Here is a 27,045-nt window from a genome sequence, read left to right as displayed (position 1 = left end):
TCCCTCTCTTTACCTCAGTTTCCCAATCTTTACTAATCAGCATTGATTGAATTCACTGGGCTTTACAAGTAAATGCACTTTATTTGTAATGTTTTTGAGTCCTAACACTCATTCCTTAAGGCAGGTACTTACTTTGTCATTGTCCTCTTTTTTTGTTGCAAATTAAGACACCTGAGGCATGGAGAGGTCAAAGGACAGCCCTACAGGGCACAAGACCAGCGGGTGGTAGAGCCAGTTTGAGCAGTCTGAGTGCAACTCCTACACCCCTGGGCTGCCCACTCAGGAGGCCAGAAAGAGGATCATTCAGCCCAGCAGGAGCCCAGGGCCTTCTTTTCACAAGGGACTTGCGGGATGGGGAGGAGAGAGCCTGAAAAGCACTTGCTGGATTCATTCAGGGAGGCCCAGGAGTGGGCAGGGGAAGGCAGAGGACCCTCCGGGCTGATTGGTGGAGTGAGAGCCGCCAGGGACTTTCAGAGTCAACACAGGCTGGGCCCAGAGCAAGCACCAGACAGACTGCTTCATGGACAACTTCACCTCCGGCACCCCTCATCCCAAGATGGCCGTGGCCTCCTTCCTCTCAAAATCTCAAAGCCCCAAAAGACCAGCTCTGCCAGCTGCCCAAGTACGGGAGTGGTGTGAATGAGCCCTATACCACCCTAGTGCAGTGATTTGGGGCTTCAGCCAAGGACTCAGCCTCAGCTCACTAGCCCTTCCCTGGGGCTCCTCTGCAGGCAGGGGACCCACAGGCCCCACTGCTGGGGGACACCAAGAACTAGTGGCCTGCCCGGGCTGTCCCCATCCCCCTAGACATGTCCTGAGAGGAGAGGCCCAGGAGGCCCTGGACACTCTGGTGCAGAGGGAACGTGACTTCAGTCCCTGCCACACACATGCTTCCTGGGGGACCCTGGGCAAGCTTAGGACTTGTGGTTTCAAGAGACAGAAACCTGAATCCAACCAGCTCCAGAAAAGGGGGGGTTATCAGGAGGATACTGGGCCTTCTCACCACCCATGTTCCTCAGGGACAGCTAGAATAAAGGACTCAAATACCACAGGGTGCTGCCCACTCCTCCCTGCCCTGTCACTACATCTGCCTTCTTGACTCCCTCCACATAGGAAGAACAGGGCTGCCACGGTTCCAGCCATCACCAGAGAGGGACTGCTCCCTTGCCTTACTTCCAGCCTGTCAAGTCCCAGAGAGGGGCTTTGATTGGCCAAGCTTGTGTCAGTAGCCCATTCCTAGCCCAGTCAGGTTTGCCAAAGGGGCAGGGCAACATGACAAAGGCAGAGCTATTGGCCACCTGTGTGTCCAGATCATTCCCAGAGAAGGAGACTCACTGAGGGCCAGGAAGCCAATCCAGTTGGTGTCTGTTACACCTCTGTGAGACAATTTCCTCACCAGTGAATTGATGCTGATGTTGGTGACCACTCCATGGGTGGCTGTGAGTTATTGATGAGACAGTGCATAAGTAAATCGTTTGGTGCCTGGAAGTAATCCACAAATATTAGCTTTATTATCGTTAATGTTGTTGTTAATAGGATTTGCTTTAGCCAAGCGAGGACTGAGGTTCCCACTGAGAAGGTTGTGGATGGAGCAGGGCCTCAGCTATTGGTCCTGCCTGAGCCCTGGTCCTCCTAAGGTCACTCACTGGCCCATGAACATGCCAAGGCAGCAGAGAGGAAGGGCTCCCTCCCTAGCTGCACCCCACCCCACCCCCATCTCGGTTTCAAATGGACGATAATTCTTTGCTACAGTTGGGAGGAACATGCAAGAAAAAGTGAGAAGAGAGAACTGCAAAGTCTTATTAGCACTTTATTGCTGTTGTTATTAATTATCATCTCCAGAAAACTGCCGGGATTATGAGCCTGTGTTTTCCTCACGTTTCCTCTAATGGCCATTACAACGAGGGAAGCCAAGCAGACTTAATTTGCTAATGCCAACTACTAAATTATGCAAAACCAGATCTGCTAATGAATCTCTCCCCTCTGGCTGCTGGTGCTGATGAGTTTGGGGTGCGTTATTGGAGGGAGAAGTGGGGAAGGGGCCTGGTACTCACTGGCCCTCTTCCATACCCAGCAGCCATCCGCCTGGGCATGCCCCCAGATGAGGGCCTCGGAAGATGTGGCTCTCTATCCCAAGAGACCTTGAGGGGGCTGAATAGATTCTTTGGTTTTTGATTAATCTTAATTCAAGATGGTTTTTGATTTTTTTCAGCTTGAAAAGAATCAAATAGCTTATCTCAGAAGGAAGAAAAGGGACACCTTTGAATTAAATGTAAGCCCACGAATGACTTCTCTTTCTCTATTTCTGATGACTATTTATAGATCGGAGTCCCGTCACTGCAAATGAGGGACCTTTTCCTCCTCCCCTGGTCCCTCCTGCTCCCATCCCAGCTCCCTGAGGGTGATGATCATTTGGGCAGCTCAGCTGAGGCTCCCCTCCTGACAAGGAGCTCCTCCAGGAGAGGGGCTGGGTCTGCATGCCCAGGGCCAGGCTGAAGCTGGGCACAGCACCGGCCTCATACCCATCTGTTAATTGGGTAAGTCACGGCAAGCTAAGGGACTTATTTAGGCCAAAGAAGGTAGTTTAACAGAAGCATGTAGGCAGCTCACAGATGAAGAGACAGACTTGAGTGAACTTTTCCAGCCTTGGAAAGGGCAAAAGCTGGGGCAGCCTGGGGACCCAGGTGACAGGAACTGTATTTTTAGGGCACAAATCCTCTCCAGGTGTTCTTAGCCAAGGTGGTTCAAATCTCTCAGTACCAACCCACTGTGTGATCTTGGACAAGTTTCTGAGTCTCTCCGGGGCTAATTTATTCTGTGAAATGGGGCTTGCAGAGCCTTCCTCCCCATCTCTCACAGTTGCTGTGTGTGTAACCTAGGTACCAGCTGCAGTCATGCTCTTCTTTGAAATTTAAATTAAATTGGCTGGGACCTCCATCCCTTGTGAACAGGAAATCCAACATTTCCCCCCAAGATTTCTGTGACTCCCTGGGGATGGCTGCGCTCAGGGCCACCTCCTGCCCCTGCTGGTGTCTCCAGCTCACCTGTGTCTCACCCCCGTGGTTGCTGTGGCGTCTACTCAGTGCTGATCCCAGCATGCAACACAGCCCTCCCTAGAGGCTCCCGGGAGACATTTATGTGGAAGAGTCTTTACTGAAAATGGGGCAGGGGAAGAGGAGAGTTGCACTGCCAATCACAAACAAACAGACTAAGAGAAATCAGCCTCCTGCCATCTTGCCCTGCACTGCCCACCCGACTCCTCTCTTCTCCTCTGCCCCAGCCCCACCCAAAGTCTCCTTGCATTTCTTATGAGGAGCAATTGGGTGACCTCTTTGCTTCACTGTCATCTTCCAAACTAGGATATTACCTTCCACCTCTGAATTGTTTTATCAAGGAATTTCCTAAAGTTAGTGTCCTTCTTTCTTAATTTTTTTTTTTTCTTTCTTGGCTATGCCACGTTGCTTGCAGGACCCTAGTTCCCCAACCAGGGATCAAACCCATGCCCCCTGCATTGGAAGCCGGAGTCCTAATCACTGGACTGCCAGGGAATTCCCTAATGTACCTCTTTAGCAGGGCCAGCCATCAAAATAATTTTTTCATATCCAATGCATGAAGAGCAGGTAAATGTGAAAGTGCTTTGAAAACCACAAAATACAGCCCACAAATGAAGGGTCATTTACCTGTTTCTAAAAGTATCCCATTGTGCACAAAGTTTCCTTGGAGGTGTCTAAGCTTCTCTTTGCTTGTGTTACTGACATCCATCTCTTTCCATTGCTGGTCTTGAATAAGATTCTATTGATTTTTCTGAAACAGTCCTTTCAGGCTCAAAAGGAACTCAGTCCCCTGAAATTAAACAAATCTATCTCTCACTTTCCCTTCTCAGTTTTTAAACTTTTTATTGGAAAATAATTTACATAGGGAAGGACATATCATTTTTCACACCTGCACCACCAGCTCTCAGCTCAAGACACAGAGCATGACCAACTCCTGGAAGCATCCCTTGCGTTTCCTTTAGTCACTGCCCCCAAAGGGTGACCACCAGCCATCCTGACCTCTACCAGCTACATCAGCTGTGCCTGCTTCTGTCCTTTATGTGCACAGAGTCTTACCATGTACACTCTGATGTGTCTGGCTCCTTCCCCACGTACGTCTGTGAGATTCATGCATATTATTGCATGTCCCCATTGCTGCATAGAACTCTATCGTGTGCAATATCTACTGTTGATGAACATTTGGGTAGTTTCCACTTCTTTGGACATGCTAGTAGATGTTTTCAGCATACATATGGATGTATTCCTGATGGGTATCTACCTCGGAGTAAAATTGCTGGTTCATAAGGTATTCGTGTGTTCATTTAAAATAGAAATTGCCAAATATTTTTCTTCCCACTGTCTCCTCTGAGGGTCTACTCTCACATCCTGCAGGTCACATGCCTATGCAACACGCTACACAGCAGGGCTGGGATTGGAGCCTATGCTCAGAGTCTGACCTCCTAACCACTAGGCAGCACAGCTTTCCTGTGTTTCTGAGAACAAAGAATCTAGTATACAATAGAAAATTGTGTGTATTTTGCAATGTAAACCTCCAAAAGAGGAACCTGGAACTTAGGAGAACAGAACATTCTATAATGTGCAGTGGGCACGTCTGTTCTTCACTCCAGAAGGAAACACTCTCACTCACTTCTAAGGTTGTTTGCCATTCAAACACCCTGGAAATGGTTGTCTGGAATAAAGTGCCTCTTCTCACAAAAGTGCGAGAGACCCTAGAAGATCATCTCCTAACACCCAGCTACTCGGCCTGGAGACTGGGCTCTGGCCATCTGTGGCATCTCTCACCTCCATCACCAGCAGAGGTGCTGTGGCTGAAGAGGGCCTGGGAGGCTGGCCTGGAAGGGGGACTGCGGTGCCAACTGGTGGCAGCCTCTGAGCAGTGGCGAGGCCAATGTGGGCCGGCCTCGCTGCAGGCTCTGAGGACACCAGCTGCTACCACCCTGGGGGTCACGCAAAGGCCTCAGCCCAGGCTCCGCAGGGCTCACCTCCATCTCTCTGCCCTTTGCCTCTTCCTCCTTCACCTCTGCTCCCCTGGACCCTCTCTGTCTCCCTGTACTTTTTTTTTTTTTTTTTTTGCGGTACACGGGCCTCTCCCTGTTGTGGCCTCTCCCGTTGCAGAGCACAGGCTCTGGACGCGCAGGCTCAGCGGCCATGGCTCACGGACCCAGCCGCTCTGCGGCATGTGGGATCTTCCCGGACAGGGGCACGAACCCGTGTCCCCTGCATCGGCAGGCGGACTCTCAACCACTGCACCACCAGGGAAGCCCATGTCTCCCTGTACTTTATCCTCTCTTCATTGCTTCTTCTCCTTTCCTCCTTCTTGCCTTTCGTGTATCTCTCCTACTTCCCTTCTCTTACTTCCTCTCTTGATGATTTTATCTCAGGGGCTGTGAACAAACTTTAAAAAACAGATTAGGGCTTCTCTGGTGGCGCAGTGGTTGAGAGTCCGCCTGCCGATGCAGGGGACGTGGGTTCGTGCCCCGGTCCGGGAAGATCCCACATGCCGCAGAGCGGCTGGGCCCGTGAGCCATGGCCGCTGAGCCTGCGCGTCCAGAGCCTGTGCTCCGCAACGGGAGAGGCCACAACAGGGAGAGGCCCATGTGCCGCAAAAAACAAAAAAAACCCCACAAGAAACAGATTAAACAAATACGAAGCACAAATGTGAGGAAACAAGCAAGTGAGGCCCACCCACAATCCCCCACCCAGAGATAACCACCGTGAACAACATCCCCAGAGTTTTATACGCACATATGTCCACACATATCAGCACACTTCCCACCAAACTGGGATCCTACATAGACAAAGCTCACGCTTCCCAGCTACTCCAGAGACGGGGAGCCCTGTGGAGGGGGCCTGGAGGAAGACTTTCTTCCCCTTGAGAAAAGGAACGAGAAGGAGCCCAGGACCACCGCTGGCTGCCCAGGGCCTTGAACTTCCAGGGCCCAGACGATCCTGAGTCCCCTCTCCTAGCCCATTCCTGTCAGCAGGGTGAGGCAGAGGGGCAAGTCAGGCAAGTCAGGCCTTGGCAGTGAGGGTCCTTGGGGACAGGGCCTGGGGCAGAGACTACCTGGGCACCCCCAGCCCTGAGCAGTGGCCAGATTAGAGGGGGGGTGTGTTGGGCAGGAAGGTAACATGGCTGGTACGTGTGTGCACGCACTCACACAGCAGCCACTGGGGGCCCTGACATGGCCGCCCAACTCTCTTTCCTTTGACTCAACTCTGGACTGATTCCCATTCTTGGATGTGCCTCAGCCTCCAACCCCATCCAGGCAGGGCTGGGAGGGCAGCCTGACTAGGTAGACTGGGAAGACCTACAGGGTTGGCGGGGGGCATTTGGGTTGTTTCTACATTTTTACTGTTATGAACATTACATTTCCAAGGTTTTTAAAGGATAAGGCTTGTTAAAAGAAACTCAGACAGCAGCCAATATCATAGAATAATGTCAGACGTTCTCCCTAACCTCCCCTACTCCAATTCCACTCCCTGCACGTGACCACTGGAGATGGTGGTTAGTATCCTCTCAGAGTTATCCCTCATATAAACAAAAATATGAGCCCACACATTTTGTTCTTAGTGCACTGGTCTGCAGAGTTCCACGACTTCCTTTTTCACTCATCAAGGCCTTGTGGGCATATTGCCAGGTCAGTACACACTGAGCTGCCTTGCAGTTGGGAGGGCTGCCCAGAGAGAACCAGTCAGGACCCGGCAGGGTAAGAACCTGTCGGCCTTTCCACAAACACCGTGAACACCCACAGGCACTGAGCACCGTTCACAGCCTGAGCAAGAGTCAGAGAGACCTGCGCTCAGAGCCCTCACCCCCCCAGCTGTGTGGCCCTGGGGAGGTATCTCAACCTCCCTGAGCGCTTGCCTGTCGTGCTGCTGTGGGGATTAAGTGGTCAACTGTGTGGGAGGCTTGGCAGAGCACAAAGGGCCCAGAGTTGTGGACACCACGATGATTACCTCAAAAACAGACAAGCAAGGGGTGCAGCAGCTCAGCCTCCCATGGGCCGGAGGCACAGAGCCTCTTCAGCTTTCCACAGTTCTCTCATTTATTCCACAAACAAGACCACTGTCTCCTGATATGTTTATCAAATCACTACATTTATACAGTTTTAGTCTAAAAAGAGGCTGTTAGTCTGACCACTCACTGTGGTCACCTGGAGCAACGCTTGCGGTCTCTGAACCTTGCCTCCTGTTTCTAACGTGGAGAAAAATCAATCCCGTCCCTCGGCTGCCTAGAGGACAAACGAGAAACTTCCTGTAAAATTGCTTCGTAAACCAAGGTGCTGTAGACCCTCGAGGGAATTTTGTGGGGTACAGGTGGTGCCCCACTAGAAGGTTCCCTCCTTTGAGGGTGGAAACATGGGCTCAGTAAATACTTGCTGGATACTGAATGAATCTTTCCACCTGAAATAAGAAAATTAAAGCCCTGGGTCGCTAGAATGTTTAGCAAGGGGACAGGAGGGAAGAGGAAATGCTGACCACACCCAGAGTGTGTCTCCTGTCTTCTCTCTTCTCCCTCCTTCCCTCCCTTCCTTTTCCTTTGATTCAATACACATTCTCTCTCCTGACTTTTTAGGGGGAGGAGAGAGTAACAATGACACTGACAACAGCTCCTCATTTCTTTTTTTTTAAAACATCTTTATTGGTGTATAATTGCTTTACAATGGTGTGCTAGTTTCTGCTTTATAACAAAGTGAATCAGTTATACATATACATATGTTCTCATATCTCTTCCCTCTTGCATCTCCCTCCCTCACACCCTCCCTATCCCACCCCTCTAGGTGGTCACAAAGCATGGAGCTGATCTCCCCGTGCTATGTGGCTGCTTCCCACTAGCTATCTATTTTACGTTTGGTAGTGTATATATGTCCATGCCACTCTCTCACTTTCTCACAGCTTAACCTTCTTCCTCCCCATATCCTCAAGTCCATGCTCTAGTAGGTCTGCGTCTTTATTCCCATCTTACCCGTAGGTTCTTCATGACCTTTTTTTTTTTTCTTAGATTCCATATACATGTGCTAGCATACGGTATTTGTTTTTCTCTTTCTGACTTACTTCATTCACTCTGTATGACAGTCTCTAGGTTTATCCACCTCACTACAAATAACTCAATTTCATTTCTTTTTATGGCTGAGTAATATTCCATTGTATATATGTGCCACATCTTCTTTATCCATTCATCTGTTGATGGACACTTAGGTTGCTTCCATGTCCTGGCTATTGTAAATAGAGCGGCAATGAACATTTTGGTACGTGACTCTTTTTGAATCATGGTTTTCTCAGGGTATATGCCCAGTAGTGGGATTGCTGGGTCATATGGTAGTTCTATTTGTAGTTTTTTAAGGAACCTCCATACTGTTCTCCATAGTGGCTGTATCAATTTACATTCCCACCAGCAGTGCAAGAGGGTTCCCTTTTCTCCACACCCTCTCCAGCATTTATTGTTTGTAGATTCTTTTTGATGATGGCCATTCTGACCGGTGTGAGATGATATCTCATTGTAGTTTTGATTTGCATTTCTCTAATGATTAATGATGTTGAGCATCCTTTCATGTGTTTGTTGGCAATCTGTATATCTTCTTTGGCAGCTCCTCATTTTTGCACACACCTCACAGTTTACAAAGCACTGTCACATGATCACATCTGTTTTCTCTTTTGATCACTGAAATTCAAATTTAACTAGGCTGTCCTGTGTTTCGTCTGGCAACCTAATACCCAGCCCCTGGGAGACCTCCCTCAGCACCCGCAGGCCCTCCCAGGGACGCCTGGTTCCTGGTTCACCTGGAATTCATTGACCCAGGTTTCAGAAATGGCCTGAGCGTCCGTCCCCCCACCACACCACACCCCGTGAAGAGAGTCCTGTGCCAGACTCTCTTGGGGTGAGATGACCTGGCAGGAGAACCCCCATTTCCGGTTCCGTAGCAGAGCAACACTGTTACAAGGTAGGAAGTGCCAAGTACATCCGTGATGTGGAAACTGGGGCCTAAAAAGGAAGTTACACAATCTCTCTAAGTGTGAAAGCTGTGGTATTCCTCCACCACTTGCACCAACCCCCTCTCTTCCTGAAGTGTTTCCCTTTCTTCCTGTGCCCTCCTACCCCTTCTCCTTCCCAGACTTCCCTCTAGACCAACCATCAGTACCCTGAATGTCTGGAAGGAAAAGTCTCTCTGCTTCCCTTCCTGGGGGCCATTCATTCTCTCTTTCAACCAGTGTTTCGTCGGGTCTTTTGTGTGTCAAGCCCTGGGCTGGACGCACTGAGGTCACCATGTGGATCCTGCGGGTCCCGGGTCAGCAAGGATGGTGGCCTCCCCTCTCTCCTCCACCCTGCCTTCCTGCTTTCCTCCCTCCCTGCTCCCCCCATACTCCCTGCCCACCGTCTGAGCAGGCCTCCCACTCGGTGCTCGGGACACACCTCTGACCTCCTTGCTCTCACGGGGCTTTCAGAAAGACCCTCGCTGTCACAGAGGAGGGGACGTGCCCTCGGTTTTCTCTCCTCTTCGATTTAGTTTCAGAGCAAAGAAAGAACCTCCAACCTGAGGGAAACGCGGGTTGTTTTCCTCCTGGTAGTGGAGGAATATCATTTCACAAGCCAGTCCGCCCTCTGGTGGCCAGTGTCGGGGATCGGCCTTGTTTGCGTTACCCCGACGTGCTCGGGAGGCTGGGACCCCCGCGGCGTCGCTCCCCCCTCCCTCCCTCTGAGTCCCCCTCCGAGACCACCTGCTCCTGGAACCTTCCGCCTCAGTCCACCTCAACGCGAAGTCGCCGGCGGTACTCGGCACTTCCCACCTTGTAACAGTGTTGCTCTGCTACGCAACCGGGACCGGAGGTTCTCCGCGGCACACCTTGCCAGGTCACCTCAGCCCCGGCGAGTCTGGCACAGAGCTCTCTTCACGGGGGGCGCTCGGGCCATTTCTGAAGCCTGGATCAATGAATTCCAGATAAACTCGGAATCAGGCGTCACGGGGAGGGCCTGGGCCGAGGGCCTGCGGGTGCTGAGGGAGGTCTCCCAGGGGCTGCGTATTACTTAGTTTGTCAGATGAAACACAGGATGTTTCAGTTAAATTTTAATTTCAGATATATAATAAATGAAAAAACACTTTTTTTTTTGGTATAAGTATGTCCCAAATACTGCAGGGTGCATACATACTTAAGCTAAAAAATGTGTTTGTTGTTTCTCTGAAATCTGAATTTAACTGATGTCCTGTATTTTATTTGCTAAATCTGGCAACCCTACTGAGTGGAGTAATGGCCATAAGGGCCCATCTGGACAAGGTGGGGGTAGGCCGGAGGGAGGCTGGGCAGGCAGGTCCCCAGAGGGGAAGGGCAGGGGGTCTGGGTCTAAATCCAGGTTGGGGCCGCAGAGAAGAGAACAGTAATGCAAAATTAAAAGCATTTTTACCCGGAATTTACATCCACATCATGGTGGTGAGGTGAGAGTGAAAACAAGGAGAACCTTGCCTGTCCTCAAGGCTTTGCTCAAACGCTGATCCCATCCCACCCAACTACCCCCCAGGCGCCTTCCCTAGGGCTGCAACCACACATCCATTAGCAGCATTGTTACAAGGCTAAATACAAATACTTTTTACAGATGTGGAAACTGAGGCCTAAAGAAAGTTATACAATGCCTGTAAAGTCACACACCACATTTGAAAGCCGTGGTACCATTCCTCCACTACTTTCACCATTCCTCTCTCTTCCAGAAGTGTTTCCCCTCCTTCCTGTCCCCTCCTACCAGTGGCCCTCCCTCCAATGTCTTCAAACTTGAGTCTGCAGGACTTACCAGCATATACCACACCCTTACGGGCAGAAGTTGGCCTCCTCCATGTTTCCCCCAAGGCATCTAGAAGGTATCAATAATTGGTGCGAAACGGATGGATTTAAAGAGGAAAAGTCTGGGACTTGCCAGACTTTTTGACGGTCCACATCAAAAAAAAAGAAAAAAAAAAATCTTTAAAAATAAATAAATAAAGAGGAAAAGTCTAACTTTGGAGCGGCTGCCTCCAAGCCTAACTTATAAGGTAGTTAACTGGTGTAAAGTCCCTAGAAGGAGAGCTAGCAACAGTGTCAGGGCTCTGTAGATGTCGTGCTTTCCTTCGTGACAACTGCTGAAACACTGCTTCCTGGGAGGTGTCGCCCCTGATTTTTCTCCTGGAATGGTATTGCATTCCAGTTCTTTCCCATATGTGATGGCACCCTTGACAATCACAGGACATTTTGGGGAGGTTTCCTTTGCTTTCTGAACAAGGGTTCAGGTGGGTGTCGAGAGCGCGATGTGATATCACATTCCCTCAGAGAAAATATCTCTTGGCCTCATTTCCCCGTGACCATAGCTGTGCATCTATGTTTCTAGCAATATTAGAACCCATTTATTATGATTTATGGTAATTACACTGGACAGGAGTTTGATGGCTATTAGGCCTCTTTATTTGGCTGAAAAACATTTGAAGCGTGAAGCTGCGTGAGACAATCAGTGCCAGCACCATCACGAAGCATCCTTATGTTTGGAACAAATGTAGAGTGTCATTTTCGATATCACAGATTATCCATCTTTGGATTCCAAGTCCTTAGGATCTGTCTTCTCCTGCTCTGGTATCAGGAGGACAGCCAGCGGCAGCAGGCCTTCCCTGGGAGTGGGCAGCCAGGCTGGCACCAGCCCTAGGAATTGAATTCCCAGGGGACGCTGGGTCACCTAACACTCAGCTTTTTCACCAGCATCATTCCACCTCCTGCTTGCAGCAAGATCCTAGGACAAATGGAAACACCGTCTAGTATGTTGCCTCAGCTTGCCCTCCTCTTTGCTTCACCCACAGAGTGAAAAGGCTACCCAAGACTGCTTAGGCCAGCACACACCAGTGCCGGCTGTTTGGGGCTGGCATTCATGCCAGACCTGATGTTCAGGGTTTGAGTATCACTCCTGAGTAGAACGGTCATGGAATGATAATAAATAAGAATCTCTCAAGCTGTGACTGTGTCATGCCAAAATAGCTGGATTAAAAAGTAAAAAATTCATCCACAGGCCAGATGTTTAATTTTCCACAATGACAACTAGAACACATTCCATCTAAATGTTTTCATGTAGATATATACTCTGACTTTTTTCATATCACTGCAACCTGCTCACACCAACACCTAGGAGATGGTTTCATATATGTACATTTTTATTTTTTTATTTTATTTTTTTGGTACGCGGGCCTCTCACTGTTGTGCCCTCTTCAGTTGCGGAGCACAGGCTCTGGACGCGCAGGCTCCGCGGCCATGGCTCAAGGGCCCAGCCACTCTGTGGCATGTGGGATCTTCCCGGACCGGGGCATGAACCCATGTCCCCTGCATCGGCGGGCAGACTCTCAACCACTGCGCCACCAGGGAAGCCCAATATATGTACATTTTTATAAGCATGGGAAAAGTAGAGTCTGCCCAGGAAGAACTGAAGTAAGGCCATGAAAGTGTAAGACTGACCCACAGCCACTGCTGCTGTCCTGACTCCCTCACTGTTTCCAGGGCCCCCTGGGAAGATGTCTCTCTCTAAAAGCAAGAACAGCAGGTGCCATGTGACTTGTCTGACCATCCTTTTAATGAGAAAGAACAATAAGGGAGCAACTACTGGGCTGAGGAGCCCAGGGCTGCCTGGGCCTGGCAGATCTGATTCATTTATCCTCCTCTTTGTTGGGAAACTTGGATTGACTTTAATGATGAGAAATAAAGTGGCTTTCAGGAGGCTCTCTCCACACTAATGGAGCCTGGGAACCCTTTCTTTAAATAGACATTGAAATATGCAAGAACACCTATGTCATCTGAATGCCCAAGGACCAAGTTTTGGACATTTCAACTGCTCTTGGTAATTGGATTCTGTAAAACTCCAGCCATTTCTGTCTCCATCTGGCAGCGGCAGGGTGGGGGTGGGGGCGTGGGGGGGCAGAGTTCATTGTTTTAATATCCACTGGTAAACTTAGGGTTTTATTTGCACAGAGAAAACCCATGAAACAGAAACTGAAGATAAGGATGGGAAAACTACTTCAGTGTTTGTGCAGGTGACTTTAGAACTTCCCTCTCCCTCTCTTTCTGCCTCTGCCCTGGCTGGGGGAATGCGCACGGGACCATCAGACGCTGATGGTTTCAGGCCATCAGCTCTCTGCTTCTACGAAGGCTGGGACAGGAGGCCATTTACAGGAGCCTGGGGAGGGTGATGATTCCAGCTTCCCTCCGGAGAGATAACACAAACCTGGAGGCAGGTGTCCACCTGACTGCCCCAGTTTAGAGGCCGGGTTCTGAGGAGCGGGGGCTGAGGCAGCAGCTTTCTGCTTTAGCTAACTAAGCACCCTCAGTGCTGGCCTGGGCCTTGGCCCCAGCGGTGCAGTGGGTGCCTGGCATCCTAGAGCTCTCTGCCCTCCCTTCCTGGTACTTCCATCCCCACCCACAGCCAGACATTTCCTCTGAGCCTAAGAGCCAAACTCCTACTGTCTTCTTGACATCTCCACATGGATGAGTCAAGCTCAACACATTCAAAGCAAACTCCGGTGCTTCCCCTACCGACTCCCATTCCAGTGCTCCCTGTCTCCAGGAAGGGCACTCTGACCTCCCAATGCATAAGCCAGAAACCTAGAAGGCACCTGTGTCTCCTTGGAGTTATCCTTGTCTGACCCATGTCCGTCAGTGGCACTGGCATACTTCCAACCTCCAGGATCTGCATGAAGAAGTCAGGGGAAGCCGTTCTTCTAGGTAAGGCAGTCTGGAAATGCCAGGAAGCTAGAATTCTCCAGGAGCAGCCTTTGACCAGTGACTGATGGCTCCCTCATTCCTCTGAGATGTGTGTTTTATCTCATTTCACCAAATTTCCTGCAGGATTAAGCTTCATTTGCCCAAGGCAGGATGGGCTACATGGGCTTGCTATGTGTACAGCTGCATGGGGCCCCTTTGCTTAAAGGGCCCTGTGCTTGGCTGAATACTCTGCGGTTGTCGTTCTGAATTTCCCAATAATTTATAAGCACAAGGCCTCACATTTTCATTTTGTACCAACCCTGCAAATTGCGCATCTGGTCCTGCCCAAGGGGTAGCTGGTTTGTGAAGACACTGGCTGCCTTCCCTCCTTCCTTCCCTGTCTCTCTTCTCCACTCGCCTGCTGGTATTTCCTGACCCCAAATAAATTACTTGAACTCAAATCCTCGTCTCAGGGTCTGCTTCTGGGGGAAGCTGACCCATGACCCCAACATATCCATTTCTCCAGAATCTGTCCACTGCCCCTGGTTTATCCTCACCTTGCCATGACACTCTCTCTCCTGGACCACTGCAGTGGCCTCCCAACTGTTATTTGCATGTCCACTTTGTTCCCTCCAATTCCTTCTCCACAGTAGCCAGAGGGTTGATTGGTTTGAATATAAAGATAATCATGTCACTTTCCTGCTTGAAACATTTCAAAGGTTAATTATTGAAGCTGGGTGATGGTATGTAGGGATCTGTGATCTTTTTCTTTCTAATTCTGCATATATTTTTGAAATTCTATAATAAAAGCTGAATTTAAAAAAAAGTCTCAATCACTTCCCAAGGCTATTATGAGAACAGACAAAATCACGGTGGCCCATGAGACCTGCAGGAGATGGCGGCCCTTGTTTTTTTGCTGTCTGTACATTAGCTATAATGGCCTTTCTTTTCCTTAGATGCACTGTGCTCCTTTTGGCCTCAGGGCTGCTGCACATGTGCCCTCTGCCAGGAATGCCTTCTCTCATACTCTTACTCCCTCCCAATTTAATCTCTCTGTTTCTCAGTTTTTCCTCATCTGTAAAACGAAGATGATACTAGTGCCTACTACACAGTGTTTTCTGATAGGATTGTTATTAGGATAAAAGTGCCTGGCACAAAGCAAACACTCAAAGAACACCAGCTATTGATACTGTAGATATAACACTGCTGGGCTTCCCTGGTGGCACAGTGGTTAAGAATCTGCCTGCCAATGCAGGGGACACGGGTTCAATCCCTGGTCTGGGAAGATCCCACATGCCACAAAGCAACGAAGCCAGTGTGTCACAACTACTGAGCCTGCACTCTAGAGCCCCCATGCCACAACTACTGAGCCTGCACGCCTAGAGCCTGTGCTCCGCAACAAGAGAAGCTGCTGCAATGAGAAGCCCGAGCACGGCAACAAAGAGTAGCCCCCATTTGTCGCAACTAGAGAAAGCCCGTGTGCAGCAACAAAGACCCAACACAGCCAAAAATAAATAAATAAATTTATTTTTTACAAAAACAAAAAACACCGCTTCCTCCAGGATTTGATTAAAATTGACAATCCAGGAAGCCTGGCCATGTTTATTCTGAGTTCCCTTGGTGTCTGTACCTCAAGAAGATCCTAAGCCAGCCAGTTGCTGTCTACCCTCCACTTGTTATGGTGAGACTCAAATGAACTTTAAAGATATCGAGGGCCTACAGGCATGAAACATGATTCTTGCATGCTTGGGGGACCCAAGAGAAGCAATGTGGCTCAGTGAATCAGAAGCCCTGAGGCTCTGCCAGCCTGCTTAGCTGGTTCCTTCTAGCTGCTGTTGGCCTTTGACTGGGCAGCCACACATTCAATCAAGTTCCACCTGAGGTTATCAGAATTAACCAGATGTCAAACACTTCCTCTCTGATTCAGCCAGCTTCTTGACCTGCTACGTGGCCACCTGATTATGGTTTAAGTGGGTATCATCATGTCCACAGGAATCCCAAAAGGCATGAGGTGCTGGAGTTAGGACGGAGAGAGCACCCCACGGGGTTCCTATGGTAGACTGAATGTTTGTGTCCCCACAAAATTCACATGTTAATATCCTAATTCCCAATGTGATGGTATTTGGGAGGTGATTAAGTCATGAGGATGGAGCCCTCATGAATGAGATTGGTGCCCTTATAAAAAGCACCCCAGAGAGCTCCCTTGCGCCTATGGCCATGTGTGGTTATACTGAGAGGACTGTTGTCCATGAACCAGGAAGCAAACCCTCACCAGACACCAAATCTGCCAATACTTTAATCTTGAACTTCCCAGCCTCCAGAACTGTGGGAAATAAATGTTTATTGTTTAAGCCAGCTAGTTTCTGGTATTTTTGTTATAGCAGCCCAAATGGACTGAGACAGTTACCAAATGTCTGGTCTCTGTGGCAACCTTTTGAGACTCCTCATTGATTCATCCCAAAGTTACTCTTCTTAGGGGTTCTGAGGTTCAGAAGAGTCTGGAAACTTGCTAAAGGTCACTCAGGGAAGATTCAAAACCAGATTTGCCTGGCACTAAGCCTGAACTCTTTCTCCAAGGTTCAGCATTTCCCAAACTCAAGATTCCTAGGCCCCATCCTCCCACTGCTAATTCAGTAAATCCGAGGGCAGTCCTGAGAATTTGTATTTTAAAAGTGACTCTGAAGATCATCTAGGTTTGAGAACCATTTATAGGGAGCCACTGTATTTCCCCAAATCCAAACAAAATGGCCCCATGAGGGTCAATTTGTGAGCTGGGCCCAATTTCACCACTTGCTTTAAACAATTAGTTAACCAGTCTATTTTACATCATGCCTGTCTTATTTCAAATCAAGCCTTTTAACATCTAAACATATAAAGTCCTTTATTTATTGACCAAATCTCTGTCCCAAGACAGCATTTATTCTGTGACTATGTGTACTGTAGATCCCTCTGGTCCTCTGCCCTCTCTTGTACTGTAATATCCTAGAAACAGAAATTGAGTATCTATCATTTCATCCTGCACAGAAAGACACATAATACATGCCTCAGCCCAGCACATGTGGCTTGATAGGAAAAGATGTCCGCCTTGTCATCCTCCAGTTTTAGTTCCTGGAGTTCTATAGACTCCTTTCTGGCAGGAAAATTAGACCAAGAGCTGCTTTAAAGATACAGTTCTATGCCCTCCAAGGCATTAATAAACTGAAATCATGTAGGAGCTTTCTAGAGCATAACCATGTCTGCAGTCAGAGCTGAGAGTCTTAACCAATTCAGGAGAGAAGTTGCTGCATATGAAAAGGAGATTTGCTGAGCTTATAAATGGATTTTTTTATGAACTTCTTGTCCTGCCTCTGATTTTGGCACTGGATCATGCTAGATTATGCTTCTAATGCCTTTCCCAATTCAAAAATTAGGCTTACAATAACAACCACTTTTAATAAGTCAAGGAATTTATCTAAAGAATGACTTATTTCATACAGACTGTATTTCTCTCTATTCAAATACTATAACCCTCTTGTTCCACTACCATCGACAGAAAGCCTCAGGGAGCAATAACTAACTTAATAGCTAAAATAAATGTTTAAATTTTCTGTGTAAAAAATAATAGTGTAGCTAAACTTAAACATTAAAAAATAAATTATTGGCTTTCCTTCAGAGTTGGCCAGAAAATATATTAAAAATGCCCCACATAGAATTTTTTTTTAATGCTGGGAAAGGCAGAGAAATGATATAACAGTATAAATGATGACAAAACTTTTTAATGAAGAGCAAAACTTAGTCAGTTAACTCTTGTCTACACCATGTCAGGAAATGTGTTTAATCTTTTCCCACTGAACTGTGTTTCTTCTTACTAAACTGATTCAATTTGCCTGATTGGCCTCAAGACTATATGTGCAATTCACTTCTGTTAGGGCAGTTAACTCATTCCCTGCATGTATGGCAGAGACAAATACTGTGTGGAGTGTAGTGGCCTTGCTTGTCTGGACATCTCATCACTTGGACTTGGGGACAAAAGACATGCCAGGTGACAGCCCCAGGATTTAGCCACTGTGACCTTTCCATTAGGGTCACTAGACAGACACTATATGGACATAAACCAAAGGCACACTGAGGAAGGGGCACAACTGAGCCTGGGATGGGGACAGGTAGAGAGGTTTCACCAAGAGGGGACTTTGCAGCCATGTCTTGAAGGATGAATAGGAGAACAACTAGCAGATCACATTGTCTCGGAGACCCAATAACCAGCTAATTGCTGCATAATCACTTCATTACCTGCTGCAGAGCTGGTGCGGTGCTGAGTCCTCTCTCCTTGCAAACATCCTCTCCTCTTAAAGCGTTATGGCAGGAGATTTCTGTGGGCACACATCCTCAACTTTCCAGTTCTCAGTTTCCATGATTTCCTTTGCTAACCCAATGGACTGGCTTGGGCAGCACATCTGCAGCTGTGGTGACAGGGAGCACTTCCTTCCGCTCCTTCTTATGGTGGTCCATCAGCCCAGTCAGCCCATGGTTGGTGCAGTACTACTCAGGCAGCTGTCTTGTCAGCTTGACTGTGTCCATCTGCCCAGCACTCATTTTCAGCTATTCTAATCTTTCCTATATTAACCTACAACCTTTTAATCCAATGTCCTATGCAGAACAGGGAGAAAAGACATCCAGTGGGCCGCCAAGGTCTGGGGCTCTGGGGGTACAGTGAGGGATCCTTCAGGGTAAAAGGAGTTTCAGTGGCCTGAGTCTTTGTGGTCAGGGCTGCCCAAAGCCATTCCCAAATGGCACTCTTTGTGCATGATGGGCTCCACTTTAAGAGCACTCAATTTATGAAAACCTGAATTGACAAAACAAATACCTCAAGGGCACATGTGTTTCACTCAGCATTCGGGGTGCTTCTTCAATCTGAGATTCATGTATTTCATCAAGTCTGACTATTCTTTTTCTGTAGGGTCATTTCTCATGTTGCTTAACTCTCTCAAATTCTCAGGGGCTCTAATTCTTTTGTGGCTGTGCCTGCTGATATTCTCTAATGGTCTATGAATTTTGCATGTGAGCTCATCTTTCCAGGGGGCACATACGTGTGTGTGTGTATGCCCTCACACATGTGTTCTGTGAACTCCGGAATGTGGAAATGTCCCCACAGAGCAGGTCTGAGTTCCCCTATGCTGAATATCCAAGTATTTCACCTGTGATTAGTTTTCCTCTTAATTTATTGGCTCTCTATTGCTACAACAAGCAGGAAGAGTAAATTTGTGTTCCACCTCCTTGCATGGAATAGGTTTGGGGTTTCAACTTCTCAAGAAGGTCTTTTTTTTTTCCACCCAGAGTCCTGATGAGATAAACTCCCATGCTAGGGTAGGTGTGCACCTAATCACAGAGGTGCAGCCATTCCAGAACCCAGGTTTATGCAGGTGTCAATTCCAGCTCCCCAGCACTTGTGGCTGAAGGCCATATGTCCTATCCCATTGTGGCCAATAAACTGTTTGGGTCAGTATCAAGGTCTGCTGTCCCTGGCCCATCATGGCACTGACTTTCATGGGCACCAATGCAGTGTGAACTCCTCTTCATTGATGGCACATGGGGAAATCTGTTTATTTTGAGCTTGTCATTGAATTTGAACTTTTCAAAAAACATTTTACTCTACTGTTTAAAGCAAGAGGGAGGTCCACATCAGTTCATCATACTATATTCTGAAACCCAAAGTAAATATTTTTAAAGTAAGATAATCCAACAAACAAAATACCAGGACCAGATAGCTTCACTGGTGAATTCTACTAAACACTCAAAGAAAAATTAATGCTAATCCTTCACAAACTCTTCCAAAAAATAGAAGAGGAGGGAACACTTCCAAACTCATTTCACAAGTCCAGCATCACTCTGATACCTAAAGCAGTACTCACAAGGAAAAAAAAATTAAAGTTCAATATCCTTCATGAACATAGATCCAGAAATCCTCTGCAAAATATTATCAAACCGAATTCAACAGTACATTAAAAGGATCATACACTAAGATCTCGTGGGATTTATTCATGAGATGCAAGGATGGTTTAACATTTGCAAATCAATCAATATGATACACCATATTGTGAAAATGTAGAATAAAAATTATACAATCATCTTAATAGATGCAGGAAAAGCTTTTGACAAAATTCAACATCCATTTATGATAAAAACTCTGAACAAGTGGGTATAGAGAAAAGGTACTGCCACATGATAAAGGCCATGTAAGACAAGCCTACAGCTAACATCAAACTCAATGGTGAAAAGCTGAAAGTTTTTCCTCGAAGATCAAGAATAAGACAAGGATGCCCACTCTCACCACTTTTATTCAGCAAAGTATTGGAAGCCCTATCCAAAGCAATCAGAAAAGAAAAAGAAATAGAAAGCATACAAATTGGAAAGGAAGAAGTAAAATTGTCACTATTTGCAGATGATATGACTCTATACACAGAAAATCCTAAAGATGCCACCAAAAACTACTAGTGATCATCAATGAAGCCAGTAAAGTTGCAGAATACAAAATTAATATACAGAAATCTGCTGCATTTCTATACAGTACAAGAAACTATCAGAAAGAGAACTTAAGAAAACAATCTCACTTACAATCATATCAAAAAGAATAAAATAACTAGGAATAAACCTACCTAAAGAGGTAAAAGACCTGTACTTGGAGAATATTAAGACACTGATGAAAGAAACTGAAGATGCCACAAACAGATGGAAAGATAGATTGTGTTCATGGATTGGAAGAATTAATATTGTTAAAATGACCACACTACCCAAGGCAATCTACAGATTCAATGCAATCCCTATCAAAATACCAATGGTATTTTTCACAAAACTAGAAAAAATAATTTTAAAATTTGTATGGAAACACAAAAGACTTTGAATAGCCAAAACAATCTTGAGAAAGAAAAACAGAGCTGGCGGTATCATACTCCCTGACTCCAGACTACAATACAAAGCTACAGGAATCAAAACAGCATACTACTGGCACAAAAACAGACACATAGATCAAAGGACCAGAATAGAGAGCCCAGAAATAAATCCACACACTTATGGTCAATTAATCTACAGCTAAGGAGGCAAGAATACACCAGTCTCTTCAATAAGTGGTGCTGGGAAAACTTGACAGCCAGATGCAAAAGAATGAAATTAGAACATTTTCTAACACCATATACACAAATAAACTCAAAATGGATTGAAGACGTAATGTAAGACCATAAACCATAAAACTCCTAGAAGAAAACATGGCAGAACACTCTTTGACATAAATCATAGCAATATTTTTTTGGATCTATCTCCTAAGGCAAAGGAAACAGAAGCAAAAATAAACAAATGGGTCCTAATTAAACTTAAAGCCTTTTTCACAGCAAAGGAAACCACTGACAAAACGAAAAGACAACCTACTGAATGGGAGAAAATATTTGCAAATGGCATGACTGACAAGGGGTTAATATCCAAAATATATAAACAGCTCATACAACTCAATATCAAAACAAACAAACAAAAACCCAGTCAAAAAATGGGCAGAAGACCTGAATAGACATTTTTCCAAAGAAGACATACAGATGGCTAACAGGCACGTGAAGAGATGCTCAACATCACTAATTATTAAAGAAATGCAAATTGAAACCACCATGAGGTATCACTTCACACCTGTCAGAATGGCTATCATCCAAAAGTCTACAAATAACAAATGTGGGTGAGGATGTGGAAAAAAGGGAACCCTGGTTCACTGTTGGTGGGAATGTAATCAACAGATGAATAGATAAAGAAGATGTGGTACACACACACACACACACACACACACACACACACACACACACACTGGACTATTACTCAGCCATAAAAAAGAATGAAATCTTGCCATTTGAAACAACATGGATGGAGACTTCTCTGGCGGTCCAGTGGTTAAGACTCTGAGCTTCCACTGCAGGAGGCATGAGTTCAATCCTGGTTGGGGAACTAAGATCCCTCATCCCACATGCCAAGCAACGCAGCAAAAAAAAAAAAAAAAAAAAAAAGATGGACCTGGAGGATACTATGCTTAATGAATTAAGAGAGACAAAGTCTGTATGTTTTCACTTATATGTTGAATCTAAAAAATTAAACAAATGAATATAATAAAATAGAAGCAGACTCACAGATACAGAGAATAAATTAGTGGTTACCAGTGGGGAGAGTGTTGGGTGGAGGGGCAACATAAGAGAAAGGATTTTAAGGTACAAATTACTATGTATGAAATAAATAAGATACAGGATGTAATGTAAAGCACAGGGAATATAACCAATATCTTATAATAACTTTAAATGGAGTATAATCTATAATAATATCAAATCACTATGTTGTACACCTGAAACTAATGCAACATTATAAATCAGCTATACTTTAATAGATGGAAAGAAAGGAAGGAAGGAAGGAAAGAAGAGAAAGAGAAAGAAAAAGAAAGAAAGAAAGAAAGGAAGGAAGGAAGGAAGGAAGGAAGGAAGGAAGGAAGGAAGGAAGAAAGAAAGAAAGAAAGAAAGAAAGAAAGGAAGAAAGAAAGGAAGGAGGAGGGAGGGAGGGAAGGAAAGAAGGAAGGAGGGAAAGGAAGGAAGGAAGAAAGGAAGAAAGAAAGGAAGGAGGAGGGAGGGAAGGAAGGAAAGAAGGAAGGAGGGAAAGGAAGGAAGGAAGGAGGGAAAGGAAGGAAGGAAGAAAGGAAGAAAGAAAGGAAGGAGGAGGGAGGGAAGGAAGGAAAGAAGGAAGGAGGGAAAGGAAGGAAGGAAGGAGGGAAGGAAGAAGGAAGGAAGGAAGGAAGGAAGGAAAAGAAAGCAGTGGAGACATAGATGATATGATATGTGGGAATCCTCAACAAAAGGAAGGAACCAACTAATAATCCTTCACGGAAACCTGCTGTAAAATCGACCTCAAAGAGCAGATAAATACCTCTAACACTGTATTTCTCAAAGAACTCTAGGGTTCTTCAAGGTATCACTAGAGGCTCTGTGAAAGATCACTAGTCAAAAAATGATAATAAATATCAGTTATGAACTTCACATGCCTTGTAATGAAATGATGGACAAAAAAAAGATAAATTATGATTTAAAAATTAGAGTGGAACATAAGGACCTGTGCAATTGTTATATTGTGCCTCCTGACAGGCAAAGGGTAATGGGAGATACATAAGGTTCTTTTTATTTTAAAAAAATTGTCAAATATAAGAAAAACTTATCATATTAAAATTAAACTCTGATCTTACGATATAGGTCATGGTAGGAGAATCTCTGGTGGGAAGGTGTATCCAGCTACTGTTATTCTAAGTATGTGTATGACGTTTACAGTTTTTATTTAATAAAATTAATAGATAATTGTTGTAGAAAATATGGTGACTCCAGATTACCAGCAAGAAAATTAAACTCTCAGTAAATCTTACCTTAGTTTATAGCATACCCATGTCTCTGCAGTATACTTAGGACTGATACAGAGAATCATGACTCTGTGCTGTCTCCTGAACCCTCAAAGAAAGACAAAAGCTTTCTAAGAAGGTATACTATAGCGGACTCTGGTGGCTGCTCTGTCACTTACTATATAACACTAGGCAAATTCACCTCTGTGCACCTCAGTTCCCTCATCATAAATTGGGATAGGAACAGTACATATCTGAGGGGTTATGAAGACTAAATGAGTTAATAAATGTAAAATGCCAGGCACATAGTAAGTGCAAATCAAAGATTTGTTATTACCTATAGCAATCAATTTAATATATAACCCAGTTCTTGGAAGGTTAATAATGCACATGTCACATTTGGTAACCCTCACTTATCTAGGAGAGTTGATAAACCAGAGCGCTGCCTTCCTTGACCATGGCAGATAACAGGAAATTTACTGTACTTGGTGTTGTAGAGGTGTACATTAGAAAGGATGGTTAACATCACTATGACCTCATGTACAGCTTAATATAGACACAGATGGATAGATACAGAAGTACTTAATAGATTTACGTACATAAATGGGTTAGTAAATATATATGTGTATTTCTCCTAACTTTGCCCATTGAGGGGGACTCAGTAGCAATGAGAAAATCCAGTGCTGAGATCTTATTTTCTAAATACCATTCTCCAGCAAAAGAAACTAGGTGTCCCTGGAGAAATGGCTGATTTTAGGTCTGGAGTAGGGAAAATATAAGATAAACCTGGAGCATCTTGTAATACCAGGAAGGACTCATTAAAAAAAAAAAAAAGGATGGGGACATGTCAAAGGGACACAGGAGCCAACCTGGAAGAGCTCCCAATGGCCAAGGCTGGAAAAATTTAAGCGACAAAATAAATAATATTATTGGGTTATAACCCAAAACATAAAATATATATACATGAGTCCATACTTATATAAACAAACAATTGAATAGATAAATAATGGAGAGAAGACAAATATTTTGCCAAAGAATTTCTATTGATACCCCTCCCCTCCAGAAAGTGGAGCTTAACTTCCACCCCAGCCCCAAATGGACTATACTTAGCAATTTTCTTCCAAAGAATAGAGTATGGTGGGGAAGGGGCAGCAAGTAACTTTACAATAGAAAAACATGGCAAACACTCCCTGAGGCAGGTGATCAAGGTTAGCATCACCAATGATAAGTCGTGTTGAGAGCATGTAGGATGTGATGAAAAGGGTACCTCGCCTTTGTGATAATCTTCCTAAAACCCATAACTCCATAACTGAGAAAAACTTTAGATAAACCCAAACTGAGGGAGAGTCTAGAAAATACGTAATCAGTACTTCTTAAAACTGTCATGGTCAGGAAAAACAAAGACGGAGAAACTGTCATAGACCAGAGGAGAATAAGAAATCATGTAGAGTTAATGTAATGTGATATACAGGATGTTACTCTGGAACAGTAAAAGTACATTAGTAGAAAAACAAGTGCAATCAGAATAAAGTCTGGAGTTTAGTTAACAGTAATGTACCAAGCTGGATCTTAGCGTTGTGACGGACTTATCATGGCAGTGTAAGATATAAAAATAGAAGGGTTTTGGGGAACTCTCTGTACTATCTTTGCAACTGTTCTGTAAATCTAAAAGTATTCTGAAATAGTTTATGAAACCCACCTTCCCCCCCAAAAAGGAGGGCCAAATATTTGTTTTCTTCTGGATATCTGCTCAGTTAGAGACTCAGCAGAGTCTGCTCCTTATTTGGGCGTCTGGGTAGATCAATCCTGAGTGTCCCTATTTCCCACCATTTTTGCCCTTCAGTCAATTTTTGGTTCCTGTAAGCATTTTTATCCAAGTTACATTAAAATAACATTTTAAATAATTTTGAGGCATCTTTCAAGTGCATAAGGTATAATCAACTACCTTGTTTCCTTCATAAGTTTATTTTATAATTCCAATGGAAAAACCATAGTATTCTTCTAATATGGTTCAAGGTCATATAGTCTTAACCTTTATTACTCACAATCCCACTGTCTTCCAGACTTTGGCACTGAATTTATTATTTTATTTTTAAACAACAAAAGTAGAATCAAGAATCCCTCATTTATCAGTTTAGAAGAACAATAGAAATGATTATGAAGTTTGAGGTATGATGGAAAGACTAATAATAAATCAATACTACATTTGCTAATTTGCCAAGCTTGAAGTGGATTTTTTTAATTAAATGGAAACTGTAAAGAAAAAAATGCTTAATCCCATTAAATGCCGCAGAGGTATTTCCTCTGCTCTTAGTGGCTGGAATACATGCAAATTCTCCAAGGGTTCCTTTAGCAGCTTTTGTCATATTCTTTTTTTTTTTTTTTTTTTTTTTTCCAGTACGCGGGCCTCTCACTGTTGTGGCCTCTCCCGTTGCGGAGCACAGGCTCCGGACACTCAGGCTCAGCGGCCATGGCTCACGGGCCCAGCCGCTCCGCGGCATGTGGGATCTTCCCGGACCGGGGCACGAACCCGTGTCCTCTGCATCGGCAGGCGGATTCTCAACCACTGCGCCACCAGGGAAGCCCTGTCATATTCTTTTTTTTTTCATATTACAGTTGATTTTATTTTGAAATTTTTTAATTGTATAATTGACTTACAATATTATATTCATTTCTGGTGTAATCAAATCTAGTGATTTGATATTTTTATAAATTACAAAAAGATCATCAGATAAGTCTAGTTACTATCTGTCATCAAAGTTATATTATTGAATATATTCCCTATGCTGTACATTACATCCCCGTGACTTGACTATTTTTTTAAAATTGAAGTATAGTTAATTTACAATGTTGTGTTAATTTCAGGTGTAAAATGATTCAGTTGTATATATATATTTTTCAGATTCTTTTCCATTTTAGGTTATTACAAGATAGTAAATGTTCTCTGTGCTATACAGTAGGTCCTTGTTGTTTATTTTATGTATAGTAGTGTGTATATGTTAGTCCCACACTCATAATTTATCTCCCCCCCCAAACCCAGCTATCCCCTTTGGTAACCATAATTTTGTTTTCTATGTCTGTGAGTCTATTTCTGTTTTGTAAATAAGTTGATTTATATCATTTTTTTAGATTCCACATCTAAATGACATCATATGATATTTATCTTCCTCTGACTTATTTCACTTAATATAATAATCTCTAGGTACATCCATGTTGCTACAAATGGCATTATTTCATTTTTTATGGTTGAGTAATATTCCATTGTATATCTATATATCTATATATATCCCCCATCTTCTTTATACATTCATCTGTTGATGGACATTTAGGTCACTTCCATATCTTGGCTATTGTAAATAAAGGTGTCATAAGCATAGAGGTGCATATATCTTTTTGAATTAGTGTTTTTGTTTTCTTCAGAATAAATACCCAGAAGTGGAATTGCTGGATCATATATGGTAGTTCTATTTTTAGTTTTTTGAGGAATCTCCAGACTGTTTTTCATAGAGGCTACACCAATTTACATTCCCACCAAAGGTGAACTAGTGTTCCCTTTTCTCCACATCCTTGCTAACACTATTTATTTATTGTCTTTTTGATAATAGTCATTTTGACAGGTGTGAGGTGGTATCTCCTAGTTATGATTTGCATTTCCCTGATAATTAGCAATGTTGAATATCTTTTCATGTGTTTGTTGGCCATCTGTATGTCTTTTTTGGAAAAATGTCTATTCAGATCCGCTGCCTATTTTTTTGATTGAGTTGCTTGTTTGTTTTATGTTGAATTGTATGAGATCTTTATATATTTTGGATATAAACCCCTTATCAGATATATCATTTGCAAATATCTTCTCCCATTTAGTAGGCTGCCTTTTCGTCTTGTTAATGCTTTCCTTTGCTGTGCAAAAGTTTTTAGTTTGAG

This window comes from Kogia breviceps, chromosome 18 (assembly GCF_026419965.1).
Source record: "Kogia breviceps isolate mKogBre1 chromosome 18, mKogBre1 haplotype 1, whole genome shotgun sequence".
Lineage (NCBI taxonomy): Eukaryota > Metazoa > Chordata > Mammalia > Artiodactyla > Physeteridae > Kogia > Kogia breviceps.
This window is presented reverse-complemented; position numbering follows the sequence as displayed.